This window comes from Crinia signifera, chromosome 19 (assembly GCF_055691185.1).
Source record: "Crinia signifera chromosome 19, ASM5569118v1, whole genome shotgun sequence".
NCBI classification, from domain to species: domain Eukaryota; kingdom Metazoa; phylum Chordata; class Amphibia; order Anura; family Myobatrachidae; genus Crinia; species Crinia signifera.
Window position 1 is genome coordinate 139,981,217 of NC_139226.1, and position 7,596 is coordinate 139,988,812.

General features: G+C 46.6%; 1 long non-coding RNA gene across 1 annotated transcript; it reads left to right on the top strand.

Moving 5' to 3' along the window:
- Nucleotides 1-280: 280 nt before the first annotated feature.
- On the top strand, nucleotides 281-1,545 carry LOC146042209 (uncharacterized). The gene is made up of 2 exons (XR_014463794.1): nucleotides 281-416; nucleotides 1,368-1,545. It is a non-coding gene; the product is annotated as an uncharacterized LOC146042209 (long non-coding RNA).
- Nucleotides 1,546-7,596: the final 6,051 nt, after the last annotated feature.

Consider the following 7,596-nt stretch of genomic DNA (forward strand, 5'->3'; position numbering starts at 1 on the left):
CCAGGAGGAGGCCCAAGACCCTGAGGAGGAGGTGGCGGCAAGGGTGGAGGAGGAGGAGGAAGTGGAGGAGGAGGAAATGTTGGAGGAGATGGTGGAGGAGGTGGTGGAGGAGGAGGAGGTGCCTGAGGAGGTGGTGGTGGAGGAGGTGGAAGAGGAGTTGGTGGCAGAGGAGGAGGTGTTGGTGGCGGAGGAGGAGGTGGAGGAGGAGGTGGTGGTGGTGGAGGAGGAGGTGGAGGAGGAGGAGGTGGAGGAGGAGGAGGAGGTGGAGGAGGAGGTGCTTGTGGCGGAGGAGGTGGACGTGGTCATGGTGGCAGAGGAGCTGGCGGAGGAGGGGGCTGAGGAGGCCACGGTTGCCCCAGAGGATTCCAATTCCGAGGGGGAGGAGGCGTGCCAAGCCCCGGAGTCCCAGCAGATCGGTATGTTTACATAATGCATCATTCATGAAGTAGTTGTACTGGTATTTGTTATGTAGCACTGGTGATTAAAAATTTTGTTCCAATACTATTCATATAGACCCCAAAGTGGGTAGCTACAGATACAGGTACGGGTTAGATGGGGTGTCCAAGGCATCCCTTTCATCCAGGACACCTCTCAATTACACAGGTTTGTGGGATGGGTTGGAGCTCCATTTTGACTGCCACATAACCGTTGTAGTTAAACAGGATCCTGGAGTAAAGGGATGAGTGGATCATTTGTGGATTAAATTCACCTGCTGCAATCGTAGATTATGACCCATCAAATAGTGGAATCTATATTGTTGGTGAATGTTATTTATAAACTCTAGGATGTATGCTATAAATGGAGTATGGCCCGGCCTACCTTGGAATGGAGTCAGAAGTTGCCAGTGTCCCAGGAGCCTCCTCTACCTAAACACCCCCTGTAGTTCAGATTGTTTTTTTGCCCTCACAGAATTGTAGGTTGGTTTAGACAGAATTATGATTTTGAGGATGTGTACTGTGCATTCCTGACATTTGCATAACTCCCATGCCACGAACCATCACTGAACTTAGACTGAGCAGATTGTGACAAGTTCTTATTGACGGAGGCCATGACATGCTTGTCATTGGTTAGTCATGGGTGGGTTGTGACTGAGAAGAAACACTATGACTGTTATGTCTTCTGCAGAGTAAAGGGTAGAGGCAAAAAAAGACAGTATGTAGTAAATAAGTTTGCATGTATGTATATATGTATGTGTCATATTTATTTATCTATGTGTGTCTCTATCTCTCTACATAGATATATATATATATATATATATATATATATACACACACATGTCACCTAGCATTTGTGCAATTTATGTCGCAGTATGTGAAATGTATGCATGAATAACATGACTAATTTTTGCCCCTTTGACATGCCCACAGATGACACCACACCGGCAGATGAGGGGGTGCGTGGGGCCCTCCTGCGGGCGGAGCACCACTTGAGGCTCCTGCTAGCCGACCTGCAGGACCTCAGAGATCTGCTGATTTAATTTATTATTTGATATTTTTTTATTTATATGTTCATTGTGTTTTCTAATAAATTGTTTATGCAAGTTCACAGTTGTTGGTTTTCTTTGCACATTAAACAGTATATGTGTAGATTGTTTATAATCTTTTACACAGGGTGTAATACAAACCATTGCACTTAAATTGCTGTAAGGGTTAATGTGTGCAATGCATGTGTTAGGCATGCTTGTAAGGATATATTGGCATTTAATTGATTCCAATTCCAAATAAGCAGTTTTTTATGAGGATAGGTAATTGAATAAGTGGGTCATGTGATGTCTTGCAGAAGATACTTAATAGTGGGTTGTTTGGCGTAAATACTCCGCTTACGGGCGGTAGCACCGCTTGGCTCCCGGTCGGATGCGGTATTTCCGAGCATACTCTGTAATACTCTGTAATACCGTGCATAATCGGAGTGTTTCTCCCGCACACGCATGGTTTGTATGTCGTCCGTAAACACGCCCTGTTCTTAAAGAGTGAGTCCGTCCGAATGCGGAGGACACGTGGGCGTTTCTACGGACGATGGCCGCATGCGGCAAAACACCGTGGCGTGCGGACCACTCCGTAAGAATGCGGGAATATCCGCACCGATCTGAATAAGGGCCATTATACTGTGCTCTGTTGTACTGTACTACAGGCACAGCTGCTACATGCACAGCACCTCACATTATACTGTGCTCTGCTGCACTGTACTATGGGCACAGCTGCTACATGCACAGCACCTCCCATTATACTGTGCTCTGCTGTACTGTACTACGGGCACAGCTGCTACATGCACAGCACCTCACATTATACTGTGCTCTGCTGTACTGTACTACGGGCACAGCTGGTACATGCACAGAACCTCTCACATTATACTGTGACAGCTCTTACTGGGAAAGCTGCCCTCTGCTTCCATGTACATGCATACGGCATTAATAAATGTTGGTATGCATCAGATCAGTTGTGGAATTGAGGACTATAATTACGTTTGTAATTCACAGGTTGGTGCCGGTGCAATTCATTGTTTCAGACAAATGATCTGAAACCAGCTGCCCCGCAAATCTGACCACGGAAGTAGGGATGACCATCGACCATTCATAATCATCAATGGATTATGGTTGAATAGTTTTGCCATCGATGGGGGAGGACCCGATGGTTCCCCCCATTGATTGCACTGAATAACCAAATAGTTTTTTTCTTATTCTCCCGAAGGTGCAGGAACACTGGGCATAACCCCGCCCCTGACACCTGTGAAGCAACGCCTCTATGTTCGCATTTGTCAGTCAAAGAAAATAGTCACAATCATGGATGGAGCCAGTATTACTGGTAATGTCTCCCAGCGGGGCCTTTCCTTCTGTAGTGCTGTAGCTGGCCGGATTCTCCCGATGGCCGGACAGATGCCTCTGAGTCACTGTAATAGAGCATTCGGCTGGGATGACGCACGGTGCACTATGTATAGTACACAGGATCACTCATTACAGCCTCCGCCAGCAAGTCAGATACATATATTTTAATGATCTACGCTGACATTTTGGTGGCACATAGATTAAAGGAATCTTCCGCCCCCGGTGCAGGAATAGTCCAGCACAGGCCATCCGCTGAGGGACAACACAGGACCCAGCACATAATGAGGCTGGAGTTAGTCTCCCATAGAGGATGGATAATAGGCAGAGGACTAATGAGGAGTCTGATGTCCCTGATCTGTGTGAGCGATATGAGCCGGCCATATATAATGTGTATCCGGAGACGCCCTGTACGCTTCGTGCGCAGCCGGTATCCTGTATAACAGGTGGCGCCAGGCTGCGGTGTGAGCAGGAGCTGAGTGTGCGATTTTTGGCTTGCGATTTCACTTCACATGCGATTTTGGGGCGATTTTTAGTCATGAAAATGTGCGGTTTTGATAAAAGGTGCAATTTTGTGTAAAAAAAAAAGAAATTAAAAAAAAAAAAATGGCGTGGGGTCCCCCCTCCTGAGCATAACCAGCCCCGGGCTCATTGAGCTGGACCTGGTTCCAAAAATGTGGGGGACAAAAATCTGAGGGTCCCCCGTATTTTGAAACTAGCACCGGGCTCCAACAGCACGCAGTGTCATGCCACACTTTTTATATAAGGTCCCCTGGGCTTTGGACGCCGGCCTGATATGGTTAAATCATTTATACATAACATTGCTTTATACAGGTGAACTACAAGTACCAGCAGGCCTCCCCCGCATGCTGGGACTTGGCAAATCACAAGTCCCAGCATGCGGGGCATTAATGGGCCCGCTTGGACTTGTAGTCCACCTGTAAAAAGAATGTTAAAATAAAAAACACACACAGAAAAGTAGAACTATTACACACACACACACACCTCACTTTTACACCAACATACTTACCGAACCAGGGTCCAGTGCTGCCTCCCTTCTCCAGAGCCAGCTCACCCCGCACTGACAGTGGGGTGAGCTGGCTTCCTGCGGTGCTGGTAACAGCTGATATAGCGCTGTCCCAGCGCTATAGAGGCTGCTAGCGTCCTTGGTTTGATGCGTCTCCATGGAGATGCGTTCAGCCAATCAGGGCTGAGCTATGCATCTCCATGGACACGCATTGAACCAAGGTCCCCACTTCCGCAGGTACCCCATCAAAGGCTGACCAGCCACGGAGCTCATGGTATGGCCGGGTTTTCTTATGTAAAAAGTGTCCCCCAACTGTGCCATGACACAGTGGGCTGTTGGAGCCCGGTGCTGGTTTCAGAATACGGGGGACCCCCAGATTTTTTTGTCCCCCGTATTTTTGGAACCAGGACTGGTCCTGGACTGGTCTGGGGCTGTTTTTTTTTTATTTTACACATTTTTAAAGACAGAACCATGCACAGATCTCAATGATCTGTGCATGGTTCTGTCAAATTCGCCAGTCAGAACCTGGTCTAATTGTTTTGCGATTTTTGATAACATTTACCAATAATCGCACCCTAATACTTGTGCGATTTGTATACTTTATAATGGGAAAACATCTGGATGTGAATTGAAGTGTGACAAAAAATCGTCACTTCAAAATGTGCAAATTTGCGGCAAAAATTGAGATTTTTTATTACAGCGAATCACACCCTATTACATGTGCGATTTTCGGAAAACGTGCAATTTCGGCCGTTTTTTACCAAAAATCGTACATGTCTAAGAAATCGACCTCTATTACATTTCGCCCATGGACTGACTCCTGGATTGACTCCCTGACTGACTCCTAGATTGACTCATGCACTGACTCCTGCACTGACACGAGGACTGACTCCTGCACTGACAGGAGGACTGACTCCTACACTGACACGAGGACTGACTCCTGCACTGACACGAGGACTGACTCGTGCACTGAATCATGGACTGACTCGTGCACTGAATCATGAAATCTTTAAACCACAAGACCTACAATCTTGAAACTTGGCAGGTAGTGCCTCTTTAGGCCCCCGGTTCTTGCTAAGAACCAGTTTTACAAATGTCATCGTCCATCCACGGAAATCGCGAAAATACGCAAATCAGCAATTTGCTATTTTCTCTCTCATTCTACGGCCCAAAAAGCTGCACAAGCTTCTGCTGAGTTCAGGTGACTCCTAAAAGGGTATTTATAAATCCATATTATCATGACAATGGCATTGCCTGTGTGTGCGTGTACAGTAGGTATGCCAACAGGTGATGCGGGTGTCTTGCGGCTCTGGAGGGGCCACTCCTCTCCTTTACCCCGCGCCTCACTCACCGCACGAGCCTGCCAATGCCTGCGCCTGCTGGTGAACGCTGACCGTCCACTGTCCATTGTCCCCAACTAAACATCGCTATCCCTGCCCAGATCAGTTTCAGTTCAGGGCTGCCTGGCTTGGCCACATCACCTGCTCTGTTCTATAATTCTACGTTACCATCCTCATCCGGATATTCAGCTACAGTAATAAGTCATAACGCCCCCAAAAATACAGGTATCAGCTCATCAGCCATGTGTGCCGCCCCCAGCAGGTACCACCGCCTCATGCGCTTAGTGAGAAATCCCCGTAGCAGTGCGGCAGCTCCTGCCAGATGTACAATACATCCCAGCCGCTATCTGCCGGACGCCCCAGGAGGAATCTTACACCAATGACATGCAAACACGAAAACCGTCCATAATTCCATATTTCCGCCTGGTAACGGCGTGAAATAGACTTTGGATAATAAGAGACTGTTCTTTGTTTATCAGGCAATAAGACAGCGGCTGACAGCTTGGAGGAGTCGCACTAGACACATTCTGAGGCTCTCTCTCTGTTACCTGCACATTTGGTTGCAGATTAACACTTCCCCTCCGAGATGTTGGCGCTGACGCTCGCTGCCAACAGTCTGTCATCCTGTCTGGCACTGTCTGCGGCGTCGGCATTACATAATGTTACATAATAATAACATGGCCTCACACGTTACTTACCATCTGCTTTTTAAGGTTTAAGTTAGAATTTGTATTGTTGTTGAAAATAATATTTGAAGGAACGGGCCATTATTACCGCCTGTCCTCGTCTGACCTATCATGGTCCCGTCCCACTTATAAAATGGCTGTTTCATTGTTACACGGCATGTGCGAGAAGCTGCACCCGCGATCTATAGAGAATGCATTGTACGATGGGTGCAATTATTCACAACTATTTGTGGCAGTGAGGAGCGGTGGCACATGTGTACCTACATATGTACTTGGGTTTGTTTTGTGTTTGCAAGAAGCAAAACAAAGGAAAGTAAACGCTTTTTGGGCGCACTCTTTGAAAATGTAATGTATATTAATTAATATTTAAGACATAACTTTTAATGTGGACTTGTTAAGATATAATGGCATGACGCATGAGTACAATAAACATTGTTCTGAGTCTCCTGGTTGTTTTGTTGTGTGGTACTAATAAATGATAATTACTGATACAAATATCAATTTTTAAAGTTTACCACACGTGTAATTTTTCATTTGTTGCATGTAGTCATCAGAGGTATAATAACCAGAGTGACCAAAGGTGGCAAAAATGAGTTGCCCCAAACTGTTACACAGGTTGGGGTTCAGTAACCCCACGTTACTGGGTGGCTCAATCAGTGAGCTAAAAATAAATACAATTAAGGCCTGTATTGGCCATTAGACTATGTGGTTTTTATGTTGGTTACAATAAATTGGTTAAAATAATATCAATCAAACATTTGTTTCAGCTGTGCGGGTCCTTTCCCACTCTTCACTTGTACCTACATATGTAGCCATGATCATCTCTCTGGCTAGCCAGCCATCGTGGCTTCTTTGTCCCGCCATGAGAAATGTCCCGTTATGGCGCACAAGGCGTACTACAGCGATAGCCTGTAATTACAGCGTCTCACAGCTGGGTGGCGATTGCTCCACTCATTCGTTTATTTAATAACAGTTTCTTATATAGTGCAGCATATTCTGATGCGATTTACAATAGGAGACAGTGATACAAGGTAGGAGGGCCCTGCTCGCCAGCTTACAATCTATAGACTAAAACTACAGTACAGTGCCGTCATTTACCGGCCTCTTTTGCTTCCACAAGATCCGGGGGGTAGGCAAGCATGATATAACCTCTCTATTGCTATGTCTTACGTAGAAAATATAGAAATACACATGTACATATAGTATATCATACCCGGAATGGCGGCTGAAAATCAAGTGGCACTTCCGGGCCCCTGGGAAAGTGGCCAGGTCTTACGCGCCTCACTCTTCATTGCTCACTTCTCCCCTCCATCCACCCCCACACACACACACACAGGCAACGTCCATGTCCCCGGACCACCGCCCCTTACCCAGGACCCCTGCATCATTTACTGCTGACGAACACAGGGGTTTATTCACAAATTTTGGGTTCTACTGAAGATTCTATGTTGCCCGTAGCATTGAATCAGAATTTACGTCTTATTTATTTTGCACCTTCTAGCACAGGCATGTCCAAACGGCGGCCCTGCAGCAGTTGCAAAACTACAACTCCCATCATGCCTTGCCACAGTTTTCCTATTAGGAAATGCCAAATGTATGGCGAGGCATGCTGGGATGTGTAGTTTCACAGCAGCTGGAGGACCACCGTTTGGCCACGCCTGTTCTAGAAGATCATAGATGGAATCTGCTTGGTCGCCCATTGCAACAGCCCACCTTCATAAATAA